The following is a 27,189-nucleotide window of genomic DNA, read 5'->3' as shown; positions in this document are numbered from 1 at the left end:
TAACAATAGCAGCTATTTATGTAAACCTTAAGTACACCAGAGACTTCATTTGAAGTGCTTTAAATGGATTATAATATTTAATCCTCAAACAACCCAAATAGCCCTTACAGTAATCTCAATTTTACTTAGGAACAAGAAGCTTAGACAAAATAAATTCTCCAAGATTGGCTTTTAAGTTTTGAAGGCCAAATTCAAACTAAATCTGACCCCAAAGCCCATGAGCTTAACCTCTGCATTGTACTTTCTCACTAAAGACATACTCAAAATAATATTCAATAAGTTTGATTAAAATTTTTATGACAAATTTATTGAGATATAATTCACACATCTGAAATTTCATCCTTTCAAAGTGTACATTTTTTGTGACTTTGATATATTCAGAGATTTGTGTTACTATTAGTACTAATTTCAGAATATTTTTATTACCCCCACCACAATCACATACCTATTATCTGTTGCTCCACATTTCTCTTTTCCATCAGTGCCTGGCTACGAATAATCTACATAGTACTTCTATGGATTTGGCTATGCTGGAATTTTACATAATTGAAATAATGTAACAAATGGCCTTCTGAATCTTACTTGTTTCACATTGCATAATGTTTTCAAGGTTCATCCATGTTGTACTGCGCATCAGTACTTGTTTCTTTTGTTGTTGTTGTTTCGTTTTTTATTGTGGTGAAATACAAAAAAACATAAAATTTACTATTTTAACCATTTTGGAGTGTAAAATTCAGAGGCTTTTTGTGCATTCTCAATATTGTGTAATCATCACTATCTAATTCCAATACTTTTTTATTACTTGTGATACTGTAATATACAATAAGAAATATATGTATGGGTGATGGTTAATACTAAGTGTCAACTTGATTGTATTGAAGGATACAAAATATTGATCCTGGAAGGTGTGTTACAAAAGGCAACTAACATTTGAGTCAGTAGGCTGGGAAAGGCAGACTGACTCTTTTTCTTTTCTTTCTTTCTTCTTTTTTTTTTTTTTTTTGAGAAGGAGTTTCACTCTTGTTGCCCAGGCCGGAATGCAATGGCATGATCTCAGCTTACTGCAACCTCCACCTCCTGGGTTCAAGCGATTCTCCAGTCTCAGTCTCCCTACTAGCTGAAATTACAGGTATGTCCCACCATGCCTGGCTAATTTTGTATATTTAGTAGAGATGGGGTTTCTCCAGGTTGGTCAGGCTGGTCTTGATCTCTCGGCCACCCAAAGTGGGATTACAGGCGTGAGCCACTGTGCCTGGCCCAGACCTACACTTAATCTGGGTGGGCACAGTTTAATCAGCTGCCAACATCTGGGCAGGCACAGTCTAATCAGCTGCCAGCACAGCTAGAATATCCTCAGTCTGCAAATGGCCTATTGTTGGATCTTGTGATAGTGTGAGTTAATACTTAATAAATTCCCATATATATATGTACACACATATGTATATACACACACACATATATACACTCATATACATACATACATATCTATATATCTGTATCTGTATAAATACATATGGATATTCCATTAATACTGTCTCTCTAGAGAACCCTGACTAATACAGATTTTGCTATCAGGAGTGCTTATACAGAAACAGAATATTAAGAATGAAGTTCCTTCGTTGGTTTTGCAGTTTGCAGAGTTGGCTGCTTTATATGATTAGACCCCAAAATGCTAAGGACTCTACTTCTAATAGTATGAAAAACTTCAGTAGTCCTTGGTGTGAACTGTCTACAGAGTTAGGCAAAATAAATGCATTTGACACTCCCGATTCATCACTCATGAGAGGCAAGGAGTTTAGTGACCCTGTATATAATACCTTCTCCATATGTGGGGAAACAAGGATTATAATGAAGCTAGTTGGTTGTTCCTAAATTCAGTGGACAAAGTGATAAAAGAAAATGATGAACTCAGGGATTCTATCTCCCAACTTCAGAAGTGGATACTGAGCCTCAAATCTGCTAAGATTGCCCTAAGTGAGAGTCTCATCTCCTATAGAGAAAGAGCTGAAATTGTGGAAAAACAGAAACAAGCTCTTTTCATCCAAGTGGCTGACCTGCAACAAAAGGTGCATGCACAGCCTTGCCAGGAATCTACTGTCAAAGTGAAGGCATTGATTGGAAAGAAATGGGGCTGTGCAACTTGGAATGGGGATGTGTGAGAGTACCCTGATGAAGCTAGCAACACTGAGCTTGTCAACTCTGATGAACCTTTTTTGCCAGAAAAAACAGTTTCTCTATCTCCAGTAGTGGCAACATCCCCTCCAATCCTATGCTGCCATCAGCCTTTCTACTTCTGTCGAGGAAATAAACCCCTGCATTGCCTGAGGCAACAGTGATGGCCTCCCGGAGGCAGTTGCAAGGCAAGATAACATTAATTCTCCTCAGAAGCCACCCTCAACACACCTGTTTGCTTCTAGACCTATAATCATATTAAAGTCCCAGTGGGACCCTAAAGGTAAGGTTGAGAGTGTGACCCATGAGGAGGTATGCTACACGTGTAAAGAACTGCTTGAGTTTTGTGATTTAAAGAAATAGAAATCTGGAGAACAGGCATGTGAATGGTTATTAAAGTGTGAGATATTGGTGGAAGAAACAGAGAGTTGGATCAGGCTGAATTTACTGATTTTGGTCCTGCATTCAGTGTTGCGGACTCTGCATTCAGTGTTGCAGACTCATTCAGTGTTGCATTCAGTGTTCAGAGACTCTGCATTTAGTGTTGCAGCCCAGGGAGTTAAAAAAGGTTCTAATAGTTTATTTGCTTGGTTAGCTGAACTATGGATTAAAAGGTGGCCCACTGTGAACCAGCTGGAAATGCCAGATCTCTCTTGGTTTAATGTTGAGAAAACATGCATAGGCTTATGGAGATTGGGACAGTGGAGTGAATTAATCACCTTAGACCTACTCATCCCAGCTAAGAGGATCCAGAAGATATACCACTGACCAATGCCTTGTGAAACAGATTTGTGAGGGTAGAACCTGCATTTTTGAAGGTCCCTGTAATTGCTGTTCTCTGTATGTTAGATCTCACAGTGGGAACTGCAGTCATTCAACTACAAAATTTAAATACAATGCAAATAATTGGATCCTGAAGTTGCAGGGGCCAAGTGGCAACACCCAACTCTCAAAGACAAGGTGGGCATAGTGGCTGTAATGGACAGCAGAGGCAACGTGGCAATGAGAATAGTGTGATTTGTGTAGAGCTCTGGCATTGGCCATTTAATCATGGTGTTCCTAGAAATGAAATTGATAGGAAGCCTACTGCATTCCTCCTTAATTTACATAAGCAGAAAACTTCTAGGTCAAATGGACAAAAGACTAATTTGAATTACAAAAACAGAGAATCATGGCACCTCAATCAATTTCCAGACTTGTGCCAGTTTACGGATCCAGAACCCACTGAATAAAGGGTAGGCCAGGTCCCCTTGAGGAAGGACCCCACTATACTACAAACAATTTATGCTGTTAATCTTTTTCCCATCCTTCCCCAAGGATGCCTCCAGTCTTTAATAGGGTAACTGTGCATTGGGAAAAGGGAAATGGTCAGACATTTTGGGGGACTACTGGACACTGACTCTGAGCTGATGTTGATTCCAGGGGACCCAAAATGTCATTATTGTCTTTCAGTTAGAGTAGGGGTTTATGGGGGTCAGGTAATTAATGGAGTTTTAGCTCAGGTCCAACTTACAGTGGGTCCAGTGGGTCCCTGGATTTATTCTGTGGTCATTTCCCTAGTGTAATAATACATAATTGCCATAAAGATGCTTAGCAGCTGGCGGAACCCACACATTGGCTCCCTGACTGGTAGGATGAGGGCTATTATGGTGGGAAAGGCCAAATGAGAGCCATTAGATCTGCCTCCACCTAGAAACATAGCAAATTAAACACAATATCACAACCTTGGAGGGATTACAGAGATTAGAGCCACCATCAAGGACTTGAAAGATGCAGGAGGTGGTGATGCCCATCACATCAACTCTGCCATTTGGCCTGTGAAGAAAACAAATGGATCTTGGAAAATGACAGTGGATTATCACTAGCTTAACCAAGTGGTGACTCTAATTGTAGCTGTTGTATCAGATGTGGTTTCTTTGTTTGAGCAAATTGGCAAATCTCCTGGTACCTGGTATGCAGCCATTGACTTGGCAAATGATTTTTTTCTCCATTCCTGTCCATAAGGCCCTCCAGAAGCAATTTGCCTTCAGCTGGCAAAGTCAGCAATATTCTTTTACTGTCCTACATCATGGATATATTCACTATCTGGCTTTATGTCATAATCTTATTCAAAGAGATCTTGGTTGCTTTTTGCTTCTGCAAGATATCACACTGGCCCATTACATTGACAATATTATGCTGTTTGGATCTCGTGAGCAAGAAGTAGTAAACACACTGGACTTATTGTTAATATGTTTGCATGCCAGAGGCTGGAAAATAAGTCTGACTAAAATTCAGGGACCTTTTACCTCAGCAAAGTTTCTAGGGTTCCTGTGGTGTGGGGCCTGTCAAGATATTCCTTCTAAGGTGAAGAAAGAGTTGCTACATTTAGCCCTTCCTACAGCCAAGAAAGAGGCACAATGCCTACTGTGCCTATTTGGATTTTGGAAGCAACATATTCCTCATTTGGGCGTGTTACTCTGGCCCATTTACTGAGTGAGCTGAAAGGCTGCCAGTTTCATGTGTAATCCATGTGTATGCATATGTATCCCATTAGTTCTATTTCTCTAGAGAACTCTGACTAATATAGTATGATAAGAAACATATATTTGGTCTTCATTCCAGTTACTGAAACAGAACTCCTAAAACACTTGGAATGACTGAGCAGTAGGAGTGCTACAAGCATGTTTTAGTTCTAATATTTATCTTTGACCCCAGTACCTGACACAGAGCTCCTAAACATCTTGAAATTTCCTGAATGATAAGGGTGTCATTTGTTGTAATGAGACAGCTCTTGGTGGGATCCTGATTGAGGGCTGGTCACCAAAAAGACCAAGCCATGATTAGAAACTTGGAATTTTCAAACCAAGTACCATTCTCTGGGGAAAGAGGAGGAGCTAGCAATTTATTTAGTAATTAATGAGGCAAAGACTGTACAAAGACTTCTTAAGTATAAGGTTTGGAGAGCTTCTGGGTTGGTAAACATATCCACATGACATAAGGATGGCATACCTTAAGTCCACAGAGAAGGAAGCTTCTTCACCCTATGTATGTCTTCATCTGGCTTTTCATCCTCTAGCATATCTTTTATCAATATAATAAATCAGTAAACATAAATATGTGTAACTGAAGTTCTGTGAGCTTCTGTGACATATTAATCAAGAAGGGGATTGTGGGAATCTCCAAATTGTAGCCATGTCAGACAGAATTTGTGGGTAACTTACTATTTGCAATTGTCATCCGTAGTGCATGCAGTTTTATGGGACTGTGCCTTGAAAGTACTTGGAAATGGTGTAGAGACAGCAGGCGGGAGGGGATCCCGGGAAAATCTCCAACCAGCCTGCTCACCGGGAGTGCGCACTAGAGTGGAAATACAGAAGTTCATGCCCTTTGCTGTGAGGAGAAGTCTGGCCCCTCCTCTTCCTGTGTGAAACCTGGGATTTGAACTGACAGATGAGAAGCACTCTAGAAGGATTCTGGTATTGTGAGAATCCCTGTTTTCCCCTTTTCTTCCTTTTCATGAAATAAAACCCTGTCTTAGTCACCATTCAAACAGTCTGCCAGCCTCAATTTTTGTGGCCATGGAACAATGAACTCTCTCTTTAGCTGAACTAAGGAAAAGTTCTGCAAGTGTCAGAATTGTGTTAAATTTTAGAACATCCTGCTGGTGTCAGAGAATAGGTTGGTGTGGGAAAAACCCACACACATCTGGTGTCAGAAGGGAAATGTTCTGTGTTTTTGTGTTTGTATTTTGTTTCGTGAATGAGATTATAGAAGAAAACTCTTTATTTTTTTCCTGTACATCACCCCAAAAGGAAACTCAAAAAACACCCTTCATTTCTCCTCTTCCTAACTCACTGGCAACCATTCATCTGTTTTCTTTTTCTATGAATTTAAATGTTCTGTCATTTAAATGAAGTAATAAAATATGTAACCATTTGTGTCTGCCTTGACATGCTTATAATAATGTTTCAAGATGCATCTATGCTGTGGCATGCAACAATATTTCATTACTATATATGGCTGAATTTTGTGTAGATATACCACTTTTGTTAATTCATTCATCAGTTAATGGGTATTTGCATCGTTTCCATCCTTTGACTATTGTGAATAGGGCTGGTATGAATATTCTTCAAGTTTTTGTTTGAACATCTGTTTTCAATTATTTGGAGGGTATACCCAAGAGTGGAATTGCTCCATTACATGGTAATGCTGGGTTTAACATATAGGGGAAACACCAAGCTTTTTGGAGTTTCAATATCAGCTGCACCGTATTACCTTCCCACCAACAATTCAAGAGTCTTCAGATTTTTGCACATCTTCACAAAATATGTATTATTTTTTATTATTATATCTGAATGTCCAGTGTTAGCACTCTGTGGTTTTCATTTGCATTTCTCTAATGGCTAATGCTGTTTAGCATCTTTTCACATACTTTTTGGCCATTTGTATATCCTTTTTTGAGAAATGATTATTCATTCACATTTGTTGCGTATTTGTTTCATTGGGTTGTCTTTTTGTTGCTGAGTCATAAGAGTTCATTGTATATTCTAGATACTAAAGCCTTATCGGATATGATTTACACATAATTTCTCCCATTCTGTGAATTGTATTTTCACTTTCTTAATGGTGTCCACTGATGCACAAAAGTTTTATTTTTTAGGAAGTCCAATTTATCTTTGTTTTCTTTTGCTGCTTCTGTTATTAGTGTCACCTAAGAAACAGTTGACAAATCAAAAGACATACAGATTTACTCCTATGCTTTCTTCAAATAGTTTTAGTTTTATCATTTTAGTTATTATATTTAGGTCATTGACACATTCTGAGTTTAGTTTTGTATATGGTGTGATGTGAGGATCCAATTTCATTATTTTCCATGTGAATATCTAGTTGTTTCCAACCATTTGTTAAAAAGATGCTATTTTTTTTTCCATTGAGTGGTCCGGACATTTTTCCCAAAAGTCAATTGACAATAGATATATGGTTTATTTCTGGACTCTCAGTTATATTCCGTTGATCTATCTATCTATCTATCTATCTATCTATCTATCTATCTATCCTCATGCTAGTACATTGTCTTGTTGACTATCACTTTTTAGTAAAGTTTGAAAGTGGAAAGCATGAGTCTTCCAGCTTTTGTTTTTTTAATATTGTTTTGGCTATTTAGGATTTTTTTTTGTGATATTAGATGTCAGACTCTTGGGTGTTGAAATACTTACATTCCTGGGGTATATTCCACTTTGTTATATTGTACATTTTCAATTTTTAATCTATATTTATAATGGATATTAGTCTCTAGCTTTGATTACTGAGATGTCTTTGTCACTTTTCTTTATAGAAGAGTAATTCTGGCTTCATACATGAGATAGAAAGTGCTCCTTTCAATATTTTTTGAAGAGTTTGAGAAGAATTGGTATAATTTCTTACTTAAAAGTTTGGTAGAATTCACCAAGGAAGCCATTTCTCCTGGCCTTTATTTGAAAGATTATGATTAATTATTCCGTGTCGTTACTTCTCCCCAGGTATATTGAGATTTTCTTTTTACTTCTTGTTCTTTTTTCTTTTTGTCACCTTTGTAGTTTTTGCTTTCACATATATATATATATATATATATATACATATATATATATATATATATATATATACATATATATATATATATATATATATATATATATATACATATATATGTATATTTGCATTTCATCTGAATTATCTAGTTCTTTGGTGTAAAATTGTTTCTAGTATTATTTGATAAGCCTTTTTATTTCTGCAAGGTCAATAATAAAATTCCTACATTCTGATGGCAGTGCTTGTATCTACTTTATTTTTTTTTTCAGTCTAGCTAAAGAAATGTCTCTGCTTTTTTTTGTTTGTTTGCTTTGTTTTTTACATTTTCACAGAACTAACATTTCCTTCATTGATATTTTATAATTTTCTCTCCTCCATTTTACTTATTTCCTCTCTAATCTTTATTATTTCTTCTGCTAGTTTTGAGTGTAATTGGTTCTTCACTTTCTAATTCTTTAAGGTAGAAAGTAAGCTTGTTGACTTGCAATCATTGTCTTTTTTAAGAAGTCTATTTTTCAAGTTTCTTAAAGCACTGTGATATAATAGTAAGAAAATTAAGCTAGACGTCAGGAGACTGGGGTATGAGACCTCAAGTTGCTGCTCATTAATGATGACATTGGTAATTGAATGCAACCCTCTGAGTCTCATTCTATTCAAATATAAAATGAGATGATTAGAATAGAATATTTCTAAGGTCCTCTTGTAAATTTAAACTTCATTCTATAATTTAAACATCCACAGTTGGATGCCTTTGTAATTTATTTTTCGCAAAACCTATACGAATTTAAGACATTTAATAATTACAGGTTTATTTTGTTATATTACTTTTATTTTTAGAATTGTATGCTTATGGGGATCAGATGGGAAGAAGAAACAACACAAGAAAAGCCTGCCCTTTTTGGTGTAACCTGTCCTGAGCCACGTGTAGTTTAATTGAGACCCTTTTCTACTATTCACAATAATATGATAAAAATATTACTTACATAAATTCTCAGAGTTTGTTGACAGACACCAAGACAATTGGGAGAATGTATACATAAAAATTGAAGAAAGAAAGAAGCTGCAAAGGGGGATTTGATAAATATTGATTTATTTCAGTGAAGGGAAAGGTTAGTAGTTCAAGCAAGGCCTACATATAGTCAAGTAGGGAAGTGTTTGAGTAAGCCATGGCAACACATAAGTAAAGACAGATAATAAAACATACCTCAGATTTTAGGGGACTGAGGGAAAGACTTGTAAAAACGTAACCCAGAAAAGCAGATACTTTGATCTTCCAATAAATGATGAAACCAGAATAAATCATTCTAAACGAATGACACATTGGAAGTAAAAGAGTCAGCCCTATCATTACATAAAACTCAATTCCAAAGTGTGGCTAAGGACCAATAATTGATTTCCATATTTCTTATATCTTGAAATTCATTATATTTTAAATAGTTGATCAAGACAGTCTGAAATCCTACTATAGAAGGCCTGAGATATGTATTTCAACACTTAGGTATAGTCTGCTGTCTGAAGGTCACGGACTAATTCTTTCTTATTCACCTGAATTATGGCAACAGAAATGATGACAGCCAAACACTACTGTTCCCTAAAGCGGTGATTATTTTGTGGTTGGAAAATGGAATTGAAGTCTGTTCTAATATTCTTACTTAGGGACTCATAATTTGAGCATACACCATTACCAGGATCTATTTCCTTGACTTTATAGGAATATATAGTCCACATTATTAAGTTATTGTCCTCTTTATCAGATTTCTAAAGCGAGGTGACTCAGATGTTATGTACAAAACAACCTACATAATTGTAACAAAAACCTATGTTGTTCTTTTCTTTGCAACAGGGACATATTAACAGCTGTGTAACAGTTAACCTAAAACTTCTAAAATATCATTGAACAACATATCCCCTTTAACAAAAAAATGTGATTTCAAGCATCCAACTGTGGTTGCTTCTTTGATTTATTTATTTTTCACAAACCTATACTAAGCCTATTTCCAGATATACTATATGCTATTTGTTACATCAATACTTTGCCTTAATACTAATTTTTCTGTACTTATTATTGTTGTATTTAGTGGCCAAAGTGTTTCTTGCACACAACTATTTCATGCTTTCTGATATTACTCAGTATCAGCTGGAAAGTATCACGCTGAACACATAGGAACTTTTACTAATAACAGTGTGCTTTGTGGGTGAACACTTCACATATGCAACTAATTTGTGTGTATTTAATAAGTATGTGCGTCTTAGACCTCTAGATTTTGGATTCACTCCTTACTATTACAGTATAGCAGCTGAATCACCATACTATTCCCTATGTTTCTCCATTTGTTTAAATGGGCTGGGAGGTGGAAGGCATATGCTTTTTCCTGGGTGCTTCTTATTCTACAATCCCTATTCCTTAACTCCTACCAAAAACTACTTAACAAGTACCTTAAATATATCAGATTTATACTGAAGGTTTGGTACAATATAGTGGGACTGTAGGACAACATAAAACAACTTAAAATTTAGCATCAAATATCACTATCCTAAAACTTTACCAGGACTTTCTCACCTCAAAGTGTTTCTTAGTGGGGATATCCCTTCCTTTGTCACTTTTTAAATTTCCTTTTGTTTATCTCCAAAGATCCATTTCTTTCATGCCCATCTCCACATTCGTGTCCTTTGCCTTCTCTTTCAGACTGCTTGCACGAACTCAAAATATCTTTTACAGTCTTAAAACTATCAAGTTGAATCTCTTAGTGTTCCAGGTTCTAATTTTTTCAAACAAAAAGGCTCATCAAAGTACATGTTGGGTGTTTTCCTGAGGGGAAAAAAGACAAAATTTACCATTGAGGAAGTTGTTACTTTTCCCCTAGAGTACAGCAGGAAAACAGGCATTGTGTTTTTTAAGGAGCATTTTTCCTATTTGACTATATAGAGAGGAGCCTTTATATCCCCATCTTCATGCAAGCTATATGTCAAAAGATATATCTAGTTTGCAATATCTTAAGAAGTTTAACCCTCTATTTAACCTTTCCAATTTATATGAACATCAATATTTCTGGTTCCAGCTGCTCACAAAAGGGTCTGCCTTTTCTCTCTGCTGCCCCCAATCATCTACCTCTCACTCATACTGTTTCTAAAAGTTGCTTTCCACCATCCTCCTTTGGGAACTACTTGACTAATTGGCGATCTTAAATGTGACATTATTATAAAGAAAAGTACATCAAAAAGAAAGACCAAAAGATGATGTATATAATTTTCAAATTCCTCAAATATGCTACACAATGAAAAACATACATATGAATGTCTTCAAGGAGAAAAAATAAACTATAAACAAACTGTAGTTATACCTCATTTTACTTAATAATTATATTCCTGAACCACTATATATAAATTTAACTTTCATAAAATAAATTATATGTGAAGGCTTTTAAGAAGAAAGCACCACATAAATGTGACTCTGCAATATATTCTTTTGTAAAGTAGATTTTTATGCAAATATTGATTTGTTTCTATGTGAATTCTATAAAGTTGTTTATACTTGATCTCTTGTTGGGAAATTATCAGGCAATGCCTACAAAGAGGCTTCCTTTGTGAAGAAAGAATGTGCTTTGTCGTAATTTCCTTTTTTACTTTGTAATGTAGATGAATCTTACTTGAATTAGTTCTGTTCCCACACTTAAGTAGAAAGGGGTGAAATATTCTCTGAGAACGATTTCTTTTTTTGCTCTCTAATATATATTTGGTTATCTTAGAGATAGAGTTAAATTTTGAAGAAAATTTGATTTACACTTTATTAATATGTAAAACTTAAATGATGCAATTCCCAGGTGTTAAGTGTTCTGATTGATGTTTTCACAATTGTTCACCAATGTCATGGATATCCTTACTGTGTGGTCTCCAGTAATAGGTTTCCCTTAAAATGTGTTATTTTCTCCTTTCGGTTATTGTATGGAGGCAGTAGTAATTGTAGTTAAGACAAAAAAATTATACCTTAGTTATAACACAAATTATAAGGTCTTGGACAAGTTATTAACTATTCTATGTATTCATTTTCCTATATGTTGTAGGGAGTTAATAATTGGATTATTGAAACAATTAAATGAGAGAATATGTATAAAGAATTTAACTGAGGACTGAGATATAAATGCTTGATAGCTACTGACAGTTATTGCGTTTTTCTACCTGTAAAAACTCTAAGCAACATGCTAAGTGAGAGGGGTTTAATATTACAGATAAAAAGTTTTATGTTGACAAATAATAAAATACATATTTATTGAGTAATAAGATGTGTGTTACTTGAAATTACTGCGTATCATGACTTACGTTGAAATTCAGTTACTTTGGCAGTTAATGAGATAATGGCAGACTTTCAGCAACTTAGCTGCTCTAAAATGGGAATAGACAGAAATATTGAAAAGGATAAATTATTATGTGTCCAATGTATATAGACAAAATTTTTGTGTGTCATGAGGAAACACAGATTCAAGCTATTGAATTGCATAGTTGAATCTGAATTCCAGGACTTGGAATAAAGAAGCAATTGTGGTTTGGCAGACTTGTACAGCATTACCTCCCCAACCAAACACCTAAGGTTTCAGAGTTCCTGAAAGTAGGGAACACAAAATAAATTTCATTGACTCACTATAAAAAGTTAATATCGTAATATTTCCTACAAATATTTCGACTTCAATAAAATAGGAGAAATAAAGGAAAATACCAGTCTGATTTCACTATGAAACCCACTCTAATCTTTAGAAAAGATAATACAACAGTTTGTAATTCAAAGTGAAAAGTGTTGAGTCCTTGATTTCTTTCAACTTAAAGTATTATGTCTGAAACCCCAGCACAATAAACACTATTGTCACTACAAATACAGTCTGAATTTTAGTAGCTTTATTGCAGGCATTTAAATAAATTTCTGTCAGGAGAGATAACAGGGTGTGGATCTGGATTCTAAGAGACTTTAATTAGATTTAAAGGTCAGCAGTAGTGGTGAAAAATCAACACATCTAAATAAAACATAAACTTCTCTAAGAAAGTATACTAATATTTCATGTAAAGTACTTGTCTGACTGATCATGGGACCTATTACCAAGAATTAACTATTTCCTATGACGTAATTTTTATATGGTAATCTCCAGGTTATTTTCCTTTTAACTACATAATGTTTGCTTGTTTTTGCAAGTGGTTGAGTTTAACTTGTAGTTCATCCAATTGTGCTAGATGATGCTTTCTATAAAAATATGAAATTGTGTTAGCAATCTTGAGTTCACTATTGTCCTTGTTTTTTTTCTTTCTGAAATACAGTTAAATGTTGATGAGATTTTTAAAAAGATAAATGTTTCAGGTATTATAAATTACTCTTTATTACATGTTAATTAGTATACTCTGAGACATGCTTAATTATAATAGCTGTTAATATTTCTGAAAGTTAAATTAAGATTCTACATGTTAGTGAGCAAACTCACTAAAGACATGAAGAATGACAAGATGAAAACGAATTTACATTTGTAGAATCTCCTGTAAAATTATTATTAGAAGTGACAATTTCCTTTTTATTTTTATGCTAGAATCAATGCTGCATATCTAAACTATTGTGACACTATGGTTAGATTTTGCATAGCTGAGAACTAACAGGAAATTAGGAGTGTAATACAGGCTTATTGTATTTGGTATAATGGTGCTACGTTGATGTGCAAGAACAGAAGGCATAATTTCAATCTTTGTTTAGTGTCTTGGACAGCCAGACTCACTAGCATCTAAGTGTGGTCAGGATTAAAAAATGTGATGGATAATACCATAGCACCTCCTTGACAGCTTTTCTGTTCAAATACAAATTTCTGTCACAGCCCCAGAAAGTTTGAAGGAAAATTCAGAGATGAAATACTGTAGCTGTAATAAGCCCAGTGTGAAGCTATTATGTTTTTAAAGGAAAAGTAATTACGAACTGTACATATCCTAGGTACAAAAATGCTTTAATAACACATAGTAATAAATACACTGGAATATACCAATGAAATGTTATTGAACATTAAAGTCTTGGAAACCACCGGTTTATGAATCTGTCAAGAAAATGTCAATGCATATGTCTAGTTTCAGATTTCTGTACATGTTTTGGTTAAATAAATATTTAGAAAAGGTTTGAAAAAATTGTGATTTATTTTGCCTTTCAAACAGGATCGTAAGTACATTTAAAAAAATTGAGATATTTTTAAGCTGTTTACAATTTTAATATTTTGTAAACGCATCCCCAAACAAATTCTGTGTTCATCTACCAAAATCATTTCTAATAGTACAAAAGATTATTTTTTATTCTTTCTGTGAAGGATAATTTGTATAATATTATTATAGCATTATACTTGTAAATAATTTTTTACAATAAAAATTAAAGAATCTTCATAAAATAAATGTAAAATAAACTTTAACCTCAAATTCCATATTTATCTTTTTTGAATTTGAATGAATTCTTCACTTTTTTTATTCATTTGTATGGTAAAGATCTCAGTTAACATCTGGATTTAAAATTCATTTGTTCGCAAAAATTTATTTTGTGACCAAAATCATATGCTGAAACTTAAATATCTGAATTTATTTTTTAAAATTTATTTATTATACTTTAAGTTCAGGGTACCTGTGCAGATCGTGCAGATATGAAACTGGAAACCATTCTAAGAAAACTCACACAAGAACAGAAAACCAAACACTGTGTTCTCACTCACAAGTATGTGTTGAAAATGAGAACACACAGACACAGGGAGGGGAACATCACACACTGGGGCCTGGGGAGCAGGGGGCCAGGGGAGGAATAGCAGGGGGTGGGGGGATTGGGGAGGGATAGCATTAGGAGAAATACCTAATGTAGATGACTGGGCAATGAATGCAGCAAACCACCACCATGGCACGTGTATACCTATGTAACAAATTCCATATTTATCTCATAAAAAAATAAATTTTGTAACAACTTCCAAATGTTTTGTCCTATGGAGATATGTGTCTTCCCATATTGTTTCTTAACTACATTTCCTTTTTAGAAATAAATCAAATGATTACGGTTAGGGCATAAAATACTAATTTCTACTTCTTGAAGAAAAATAGAGTTCAACTTAAATGAGCAAACAAAATCATTTATAGAATTCTTAATTCTTTAACCAAGAATAACCAACCAGCCACCCTTCCTGACAAATTTTCTCTGAGTCTGAGATACAAGCATTGTCCAAGGACATCACATGCAAAGTCAGACCACTGGTTTATTGAATACTCTATTCTGTCTTTGATAATTTTTGCAATGAACACTTTCACTATAATGAAGTAGTTGTTCCTTATATCAGAGTTATCATAATTAATATTAATCATTCAATCAATTTTGAATATTTATTGTGGTTAATGCAGAAATATAAGCCTGGGTATCTTACGCTGGCCTAAAATTTTCTCATAAACATGCTGCACATCAAGATAATACATACTTCAGGCTTGAAAGAAAATCAGAAAGAGAATTTCAGGGCTAAATAACAGAGAATTACTTTGCTCATGTTTTTATTACAACAAATATTGAGAATGTAATATGTCATTCACAGTGCTGGTTTCTAGTTATATCAGGCATCTATATATTCAGCATTCAGCAAACACTTGTTGAACATTTATATTATGCTAGGCACTATACTGAGGTTTTGAATATAAATATGACACAGACTCTTCTATGAAAATATGTACAGAGAGTAACAAAAGTGTATAGAGTGTATATAGCTATAATTCAATATGTAATATATAAGTTTCAAGGAAGATACACAAAAAAGAGTTTTAAATTTGAAAGAGTACATAGAGAGCTTTCATAGAAGATGTGGAACAGAAGTATGCCTAGAATGTGGACAGGTGTGGCTCATCCAGAGGAGCACAATGTATTCGAAGGTACAACACAAACCAAGTCACAGAAGCAGTAAAGTTCTGGGGATGCTCATGGTGCAATGAGCATTCCAAGTCAACAGAAGTGAAGGAGACTGTATCATTCCAATCTTAGTATATGTGCTGCCAAAGCGAGCACTCTTTACTTTTGCATGTGCTCACTTATAAGTGGGAGCTAAATGATGAGACTTCATGGACACAAAGACGGGAACAGACACTAGGGCTTACTTGAGGGTAGAGGATGGGAAGAGGAAGAAAATCAGAAAAATTAACTATTGGGTACTAGGGTTATCAACTTGGTGACAAAAAAGTCTGTACAACGAACCCCTGTTACACAAGTTTACCTATATAAGACATTTGCACATGTATCCCTGAACCTAAAATATAAGTTTTTTTAAAAAAGACAACAAAGGGTATGGGGCAGATGACATTTTCAGAAGAAGAAATAGATGCTGGACAGACAAAAAAAAAAATAATTCTCTCATGAAACATCTGTATTTAAGGAATACACCCTTGGAATTATCTTTGACCTCTCTCTGTTCCTCCCACTTCCCTCTGCCTCAAATATTCAAATATTAATAAAGCTTGTTAACAATGGCAAAAAGAAAGAAGCGAAGGAGATTGATATGCTTTGGGTCTCTGTCCTCGCCCAAATCTCGTGTTGAACTGTAATCCCCAATGTTGGAGATAGGGCCTGGTGGGAAGTAATTGGGTCATGGGGGTGGATCCTTTATGAATGGCTTAGCACTATACCCCTTAGGACTGTCCTTACAATAGTGAGTGAGTTCGAGTGAGATCTGGCTGTTTAAATGTGTGTGGCACCTCCATCTCTTGCTTGATCTTGCTCCTACCATGTCAGATGTTTTGTTTCCTCTTTGCCTTCTGCTATGATTGGGAGCTTCCTGAGGCCTCTTAAGAATGAGAAGCCATTATACCTCCTGTACAGCCTGAAGAACTTCAACCCAACTTCTTTATAAATTACCCAGTTTCAGGTATTTCTTCATAGCAATGTAAAAAAAATGGACTAATACAGAGACTAATAGGGAAAGCATTATTGAAAAATTAGATTGGGACTACTGTATGGACTTTTTCTTAGTGCACCACTGGTAAGTTTATATGTGTTTTAAATAAGAATTAGAGTCATTACTGTTTTCTGAACATTTGTTGTTGTTGTTTTCATCTCTGCTGTCTTTGATAATGACATAGGTTCCTTCCTGAAATTTAGTCCTGACCATTATGTCCTAGTTTTCTTCTTACCTTTGTGGCTGTTCATTCTTAGTCTTCTCAAACTCTCTCCCATTTATCCCTTAAGTGTTGTTTCTTCATATTCTTCCTGGAGAATCTTACCTACCTCTTTTTCTACAATTTCAATCACTCTCTGTAGGGTTTCCCAGTATCCATCGCCCACCCAGAATTTTCTTGAGTTTTAGATCTGAAAATTCTTTAGGTAGTTTACGTACCTGTCTTTCTCACTAGGCTATGGGCTCTATGAGTCATAAACATTTTTTAAATCCTCAAGGCCTCTGCAGCCCTGTGAATGGTAGATGTTCTAGCCAATTTTTTGAAGACATGAATGAATGAATGATAGCATTATGGCCATAATTGTACTTTAAGAAATTAAATATTGCAGTAGATTTTCAGGATGTCTCAGAGTTTTCTTGAGAAGCAGACTGGAATGTCCTACTTTTTAAATATTGTCCATATCATATTTCTTTACTTAGGCCCACACAAAGATAGAATCCTATTAATTCATGTATTATATAAACACAGACTACATTCACTCATACAAACACACATTTGTGATGTTCCTCCCACAGATACCTTGAAGAAACCATATAGTTTACAGAGCCTTGTGTCATTTTTACTCCTCTCTGTTTGCCACATCCAAAGCTTTTCTGCTATGTCTGGGTGTTAATTCATGCTCACATGGCAAATATAACAATTATAAGTATATTGTCTAAAAGATCAACAGATTTTTCTCAAAAGTTAACTTTTATGTTAGAAACTCAAGTTAAATGATGTCAAATGTGGCAGGTATGTTGTCTGATTTACAAAACCATGAATATTCTGTGAGAAGTTTTATTTTGGATTGTTTTATCTTTTCCTTTCTTGAGGCTTGTTGACTCCAACATTAATTTCCTTGAAAAATAAATTTCTGGGGTTTAGAACTAAACAATGAAGAATGTCACTTTATCGGAAAAATAGAGAACATTCATTAATTCACTATCTGTTCAGCATTAACTAAGTATATGATACTGAGCCAGGACCACACTATGAGGCATAAAGAACTTCCCTAAGACTATATGCATATGTCAGGTTCTTGTTTCAAGCCTTAATTCAATTATTCTCTTCACCTCAAAGTCAAAAGATGAATAATATTGGCATATTCAGTGTTGTTTTAATCAACATTATTGTAATTCAACAAATATTTGGGGTTATTTATTTATTTACTTTTTAAATTTTTTTTCAGACAGGGTCTCACTCTGTTCCCCAGGCTGGAGTGCAATGGCACAATCCTGGTTCACTGCAACCTTCACCTCCCCAGCTCAAGTGATTCTCCTGCCTCAGCCTCCTGAGTAGTTGGGACTAGAGGTGAGTACCACCATGCACAGATAATTTTTGTATATTTTGTAGAGTCAGTTTAGTCATCTTGCCTAGACTGGTCTTGAACTCCTGAGCTCAGGTGATCCACCTGCCTCGTCCTACCAAAGTGCTTGAAGTACAGGTGAAAGAAATCATGTCCAGCCTTCAATAAATGTTTGAACACCTAGAACACATTTTCTAAGGCATAGTAAGAAAAGAACAAAGGTGACAAAGTATATTTTCCATCCTTTAAGGGCTTTCAATTAAGTATATTGAATATTTATTCAACTTTCACAATATCACACACCGTTTCTAGCATTTCCATGTATTACAAAAATTCACATGGTCAGATACTTGCAAGATTCTTCATACCTACCACTTATATCTTCACAATAGTACTAAAAATTATGTTATGCTTTAGGAAAAGGGGCTCCAAGGGATCAAAAACCCTGCCCAAGGCTGCACACCTGAAAGTGGCAAATCTAGCATTTACAGAATGGCTGTACTGATCACCCTCCTCCTCCAATTCGTTCTTTCTCCATTCCCTGTATCATTTCTCATAATACTGTTTCAATGTACTTAGGCAGTAGTCATGAGGAAAAGCACATAATCAGGGAAATTTGAGGCTAATTTTGGGAATGACTGGTCACTTTTAATTTGAGTATAAATAAAGGTCCTTTTGTAGAGGAGTAGAGGACTAGTCAAACATATAGCGAAAAGCTCACTTAGGTTAGATAGTGGCAGGCTTGAAACATTCAATTAGAACTTTTTGAAGTAAGATACATTCAGAGCAGAGAACTAGAAAGTAGGTATAGGAATCAATTGGCAGAGATTTGGTAAATCTCCTGTAATAATTCAGGAATAGGAGAAAGAATGTCAGAATTGTGTGATTAAAGTGGGAATTGCAATGAAAAAAAACAATGTTAAAGATATCTTACAGAGAGACATTGAGAAAATTTGGTAACTGGTGACTAGACAGGAGTAACTAGACATGAGGCAAGAGAAAACTTTAATTTGTTGTCACTAATCACTATCATGTTTTCCTTAACCCCTCTTTTCTAACAGTATGTATTTACAAGAAGTTTTCTAACAAAAGCATGTTTCTGTGGAACATATCTCCTTCACTGAATATTCATGGTTATGCGCAATCAATGTGAGCTCATTTTTTTATGGGTTTTGGCAAAGGTAAGGCCACAGGTCTATGTTGATTGCTTTCTCTAAATGCATTGTTGCCTCAATAATATGTTTTTACATTCAAATATATCCTTACAATAGTCACTTAAAATGTTAAAAATAGCATTACATGGATGAATTTAACCCAAATGCATTCTTTCTTGCTGTCATCACAAAGAAGTACTGTATCTCCCATGTTTTAAAATTATTTCCCAATCCTCAGCTCTGTATTATTTCTTTTTTTCCACAGAAAACTCTTCCAGAGAGTTAGACATTCACATTACATTTTTCCTCAAATTCATGATAGAGTTTCCCCAAAACAGATTTTAATTCCCATTCATATCTTAAAGCTATTGTTTTCAATTTTAACATTGACCTCCAAATTGCCAAAGGCTTCAGTCATTTCTTAGTCTTTATTTCACTAGATCTATTAGGGATATTTGACACAGTGGACCATGGCTCCACTTTCTTCATTAGGATTCAAGGATACAACACTGTTTTGTCTTTCCTCACTGGCTGCTTCTTTTCAATATTTTTGCTTGATTCATTTATTCTTGGACTTCTTTGCAAATCAATCTTTATGTATCTTCTTACTTTCTCTTTTTAGACTGAATTCCTTGATAATCTCAGTTTGATGCTTCTAAAAGTTATCTATATTTTGAATATTTTTTTTTTGTGATAGAGTCTTGCTCTGTCGGCAAGGGTGGAGTGCAGTGGCACAATCTCAGGTCACTGCAACCTTCACCTTCTGAGTTCAAGTGATTTTTCTACCTCAGCCTCTGTAGCAGCTGGGACTACAGGCTTGTGCCACCATGCCTGGCTAATTTTTGTACTTTTAGTAGAGAAAGGGTTTCACCCTTTTGGTCAGACTGGTCTTGAACTCTTGACCTCGTAATCCACCTGCCTCAGCCTCCCAAAGCGCTGGGATTGCAAGTGTGAGCCACCGCACCCGGCCTTGAACTTTGATATAAGTATCCCTGAGCATTGCATTTAACTCCAGACTCATATCCAATTACTACTTTGATATCTGCTAGGGATCTCAATCCATATATGAAAAAAAGAACCGGAACTGCTGATGTTCACTTTCCCATTTTGAAACTTATTAGTCTTTCAATAGTCTATATCTAAGTTAAATGCATTCGGTTGTTTAGGCTAAAACCGAGATGTCAACCCTGATTCCTCTCTAATTCACTATCCTCTACTTCCCATTAAACTTTCATCACTTCTGTTTTCAAACTGTATCCAAAATTCAAAAGCTTCTTACCAGTTGCATTATTACCATTTCTGGTCAAAGCCATCACCTATCACCTGAATATTGTAATAGTCTTCTAATTGCTCTGCGTGCTTCTGTTCTTGCCCCATTTTAGTCTGCTTTCCACATAGCATTCATAATTATCCTGCTAAACCTAAGACACCTTGGGCCAATTCTCTGCTCAACACAAGTTACCAGTGAATTTATGAAAACTTTAAACATACTACAAATTATTTGACGAGTTTCCCATCAAATGATGTAAAATACGTTCTTTCACCTTAAGTTGGCTTGTGTCTCATTTGACTAATTGAGAATGGCAGAAATGATGCTGTGTCTTCAAAAGGTAGATCTTAAAAGATCATGCAGCTTTCACCTTGTTCACTGGAATAATCTCTCCCAGCACTGAGTCACTATATAAGAAATCCAACTGCCCTGAGTTTGTTGTGCTGGAGAGGCTAGCTTTGAGTATTATGATTGACAATTTCACCTCAGTCCTCCCTTCTACCTCTTCCTGCCAAGATGCCAAATATGTAAATGACGCTTTCCTGGAACCTCTAAGCAGCCTATGTGCCAGATGAATACCAACAAATGACCTTCATCAATACCACATAAATGACAAAAATCACCCCATCAATTCTTGTTTAAATTTCTGTTTTACAAAATCATAAAATATAAATAATTTATTGTTATTAAAGACACCCTACGCTGTCTTCCACAATGGGAAGACAGTGTGGCAATTCCTCAAGGTCTTAGAAATAGAAATTCCATTTGACCCAGCAATCCCATTACTGGGTATATATCCAAAAGTCTGTAAATCATTCTACTATAAGGACACATGTACACGAATGTTCATTGCAGCACTGTTTACAATAGCAAAGACCTGGAATCAACCCAAATGCCCATTGATAATAGACTGGATTGGGAAAATGTGGCACATATACACCATGGAATATTATGCAGCAATCAGAAATGATGAGTTTGTGTCGTTTGTAGGGACATGGATGAATCTGGAGAACATCATCCTCAGCAAACTGACACAAGAACAAAAAATGAAACACCGCATATTCTCACTCATAGGTGGGTGATGAAAAATGAGAACACATGGACACAGAAAGGGGAGTACTAAACACTGGGGTCTATTGGGGGGAAAAGGGGAGGGCCAGTGGGAGGGGGAGGTGGGGAGGGATAGCCTGGGGAGAAATGCCAAATGTGGGTGAAGGGGAGAAGAAAAGCAAAGCACACTGCCATGTGTGTACCTACGCAACTGTCTTGCATGCTCTGCTCATGTACCCCAAAACCTAAAATCCAATAAAAATTTAAAAAAAAAAAAAGAAAAAAGGTATCCAGACAAAAAAAAAAAAAAGACACCCTACGTTTGGGGATTGGCTCTTATGCAGATAAAAGGAATAGACTCATTTTATTCATATTAATGTCAAACTATTTTGAAACTTAACATGGTGAAAGTTATTGAATCCTTGGAGGAGCAGACTTTTGATTCAATTGTCAATCATAATACTCAAAGCTTCCCTAACTCAGCTAATGACTATGCTACCCTCTACTTTTTATTGTACATTTTAAGATGTGCAACATAATGATACACATAAATAGTGGAATTATACTACAATCAATCAAATTAATTAACATGTCTATAATCGCATACAGTTACATATTTTTTTGTGATAAGGAAACCTAAATTCTAATCTTTTAGCATTTACGATACAATATTATTAACTTTAGTCCTCATGTGGTATATTAGCTTTTTAAGATCATTCTGTATAACTTTGTACCCTTGGACTCACATCTCCCTGTTTCCATTCTCTTCTCTATCCTGGTAACCATGGTTCCACTATCTATTGCATATATTTGACCTTTTAAAAGATTCCACATATAAGTGAGAACATGCAGAATTTCCTTTTTTGTGTCTGGTTCATTTTTTTTTAGCGTGATGTCCATGTTGCTGAAAATCACAGTATCTTCTTTTTAAGGGTAAATAACATTCTATTGTACAATATAATACATTTTCTTCATACTTCATCCATCAATGAACACAGGTTTTTCTTTCATAATTTTGCTATTATGGATAATGCTGCAATGAATATGGAAGCACAGATAACCCTACACAGAGTTGATTTCATTTTCGTTGAGTATGGAAATTCAAATTAAAACTATCATGAGATATCACCTCCTACCTCGTAGGATGGCTATTATCAAAAAGATAAGAAATAAGTGATGGTGAGGATGTGAAGAAAAGGCAACATTTGTAAACTGTTGGTGGAAATGTAAATGAGTATAGACATTAGAAAAAGTTTGGAGGTTCCTAAAAATGTAAAATTCCAACTACCATATAATCCAATAATTCCATTCTTTATGTCTCTTAGTACCAAAACTTAGGGTTATCTTCATTTCTTTTATCCCTTTCATATGCCATATAAGATCTCATAGCAAATCCTTTTGGTTCTATGTTCAAATTATGTTCAAATATGGCCACTTCTCAATACTTCCCCTGCTACTACCATGGTCCAAGACATAGTCATTTCACGTACATATTACTTCAATAATCTATCAAGCCTCTCAACTTAATGTCTACCACAATTCTTTTAATAGAACTTGAAATATTGGCATATATTTTAAAAATTTAAATTTCAACAGTGATCTGCTTTCTTACCTAAGAATATTTCATTGGAATTGTCTTTCTCTTCAGTCATCTTTCCTTTTCTTCCTCAAACATTTTCAGAGCTGGTAGTATGTATAACATGTCCAACTCTGAGTTTGTTCTATGCCAGGACAACTCCAGATAACACAAAGACACCCTTGCTTTCCTCTGTTTATCTGTAGAGATGAGCAACTGCATTTTTTCCAAGGCACTGTTTCAAACTTGAATAATAGCATATAGTTAGATGAAGGTAGTGGTACAGGAACTCTATTAGAATCTCTTGGGGATTCTTTTGAAAAAGCTGACACAAATCATGCACACATACATGCATATGCACACTAACTTCAAGAATGTTAACTCTGAACTGAACCACTTTGTGCAAATTTGCCTCTTCCCAGATGAGAATTAACACTGTAAAGTACACGAATAATTTGAATATAAATAAATATACTGTTTCTTTTAATAATCCAGCATATTTTCTTAGCTAGAATAAAATTCTGTTGATGAAGGCAATACCAGGTATATAATATGGATTAAATGCCTGAGCAAATTAGTGGGAAAAAATGAACTTCTCATGACTACTGGAGCAGATGACACCACTCTTCAATTGTGGTCATATTGGACACTGCCATAGTTCAATATACCTCTATTTTGCATTGTTTTGGAATAGATAAAAAAGAACAAATGTGGTACCTGTGCATACACACATGCACAAACACACACACACACACAAACATACACAAGCATATGTACTGAATCCCTTATCCTTTAATTCACAAAACTCAGAGGCACTTGAAAGTATTCCATGTCAGTATTTTAAAAATGAAGAAAATATTGTAACTTTATGTAGAATTGATGTAAAATTTTTCTGCCCTGAATGGAATTTTTTTTTGAGTGATTTGATTACTTTTTTACTCCTTTATTAATCAATTTGCATGGAGGAAAGTCAAGTCGAAGAAAAAGATCCGGGAAAAGGGAACAAATTATTTACAAAATAATTGATGGAATCTGATGGCCCTGTATAATGAGTGAAATTAGAAATTAGTATTTTTGTCCCTGAAACTAACTGAGACTGCATTTTAAAAGTCACATACTGTATAATGAAGAACAAGGTCAAGTTGTGCTATGTTTGGGTGACATACAGCACAATGGAATGTCTAGACTTCAGGGACCAGGTCTCCATGGAACTTTGGAAGCTTCATTTAACACAAACAATTTCTACATACTTTTGACATCAGGGGCAGCTGTACGTTTTACGTTTCCAAGTGATATCTGTCCTCAACAATATTATCCTCCTTCTTACTATGCTGCTGCCCTCTCTCCTTATGTGTTTCTTGCGTGATGAATATTATTTAAAACTAAATAATTTATGAGGAGGTGGGGAGGATGAAGAATGAAGGGTTAACTGCCTGCAACACCCATGCTCCTGGAGTTTATTATTTGTGAATTTTTTTAGAGCAAAGTATCGCTATATATTCTCTTAGTGACCTAAATGTGTCAGGTGGATACTAAAACATTTTTTCTTCAGATTTGTAAATATAAGAATAAATTAAATTATACATGAAAAATAAAGGAGAAAGGAAGGTTGAATCAGATGTCTTCATCGAACACCACAAAGTATTCTAACTAGGTTGGTTCAGATCATCATCATAAGACAATTGATATTTGTCACCACTTTATTGATTTTAGTTTTCAAGGCCAGTGTACTACAGAAATTGTTATTTTATCCCCCTAGCTACTAAAACTAAAAATCAGGGGAGCTTGCAATCTTAACAGCTACATTTCTCATAAACTTAGTGACCTTAATTAACAATTATAGCATTACTCTTTAACTATATGTTTATTTGAAATAACAGTAATTTTATTGAATGTTACTATTAATACTTATAAACTTTAAAGAGTACAATGGACCAAATTATATACAGCTTGGGGCAATATTGAATAATGTTTCACAGCTAAATTAAAATTAATACAATTAAAATTGGCAAATTGTTCCTGAAATCTCACTGTGCATTAATGTAATCACCGCTTAATCTGTCTGATTATTGGTGTACTGTCAGATTTTAGCAGAGTGCACAATTTATCCTTTATTTAATTAGTGTTAATGGAGTTCCTATTATGTGCCATACACTGTGCCAGGAAGTTGGGATATGAACATCATGAAGTCATTCATCATGATCTCAAAGAGCTCATAGTACCAACTCAATAAGAATAGCTGAATATTTATGGTGGGGAGCACATCAAGTTTTTTAATTAAAATGATTGCATATGCATAGGATATCACTGTAAGGATTTGTAACAAATTAGTGAAGTGGTTGTCCCTAGAGTGAAAAATTAGGTAGTTAGGGAGAAGAAAAGTGAGAGAGTCTAAGTTTTCATTGGTATTTTTTAATTCTTTTAGAAACTTGCATAAACTATCTTAAGTAAATATTTAAAATCTAAAATTATCATTTCTAAAACTGCTTTAAAAATCATCTGTTTTCCATAAGACTCTTGTCTGATCCCATAAAAATAGGCCTATAAAAGTGACAGATACATTTTGAGATATAGATGACTGAGCAACACCCAGGTAAAGAGGACATTAAAGTGAAAAATACATAGATCTGGACCTTAGAGGAAAAAGTTCTAGGGTGGAAATATAGAATTGAGTAGCCGAAGCCTGAAACTAGGAAAGATTACCCAAAGTGAAATAAAATATGTATCTAACAAATAATTTTATGTGGAGAGAAAGATAAGCCAGCAAAGAAAATTTAGAATAAGTAAAACAGATATGAATATCCACAGAAATAAGATGAAAGAAGAGTTTTGTAGAGAAGAATGCAAAACAAAAATACACAAGATACTCAAGTGCTGTTAGACATCAAGAAATACAAGATAAGGGACCAAGATGGCCACTAGAAGCAACTGTCATCAGCAACTCCAACTGAGAATGAAAATGGCGAGTGAATCCTGCAACTTCAGCTGAGATATCCACTAGAACTGACTAGGCAGTTGGCACAACCCACAGAGAGTGAAGAAAAGAAGAGTGGAGTGATGTCACACCCCGGAGCCACATGAAGCAAGCAGAGCTCTCACCCCCAGCCAAGGGAGGTGATGAGTGATTGTGCTACCCCACCCAAAAAACTATGCTTTTCCCATTGATCTTTGCAACCTGCGGATCAGGAGGTACCCTTGTGAGCCATCCCACCAGGGTCTTGGGTTCCAAGCACAGAGATGTGCAGCTGCTCTGCAGCCACTTGGGTTCCAACCAGCAGCAGCTGGCTGGAGACTGCCTAAGACCATTGAGTACCTCGGGGGAGAGGCAGCTGTCATCACTGAAGCTCTAGTTGTTCGTTTTCCACTGCTGGTGCCAGGGAGATTGGGTGATTTGAACTAGGAGGAATTCCCCACAGCTCAGCACAGTAGCTGTGGCAGATAATGGCCAGACTGCTTATTTAGTGGGGGACCCAGATCCATTCCTTCTCACCAGGCAGGGCCTCCGTGTGAGAACTTCAGCAACTCGAGCCCGGGCTTTATGGACAGAACTCTAATCTATCGGGTATGGAGCCCCTGGGGGGAGTGTCCACGGTCTCTGTGCTTCAGTGGACTGAGTCTTTGCTGCCTGCTGGCTCTAAAGAGGCCCAGCAGTCAGGAAGAGGTGGATTCTCCCCTGTGCAGTGCACCCGCTCCACCAAGGGGCAAAGCCAGAGGGTTGTGTTAAGTGAGTCTATGACCCCATGCCTCCGGATCTGGTGAGATTCCCAACTGGTGTGGCCAGACACTTTATACAGGAGTGTTCCCAGTGGCATTAGGTCACTGCTCCTCGGGGATGGAGCTCCCAGAGGAAGGAGCAGGCAAACATCTTTGCTGTTCTGCAGCCTTCAGTGATGAAACCTCCAGGTGCAAAAGGGACCCACGCAAATAGGGTCTGGAG

This window comes from Callithrix jacchus, chromosome X (genome assembly GCF_049354715.1).
Source record: "Callithrix jacchus isolate 240 chromosome X, calJac240_pri, whole genome shotgun sequence".
NCBI lineage: Eukaryota > Metazoa > Chordata > Mammalia > Primates > Cebidae > Callithrix > Callithrix jacchus.
Note: the sequence above shows the minus strand (reverse complement) of the source record.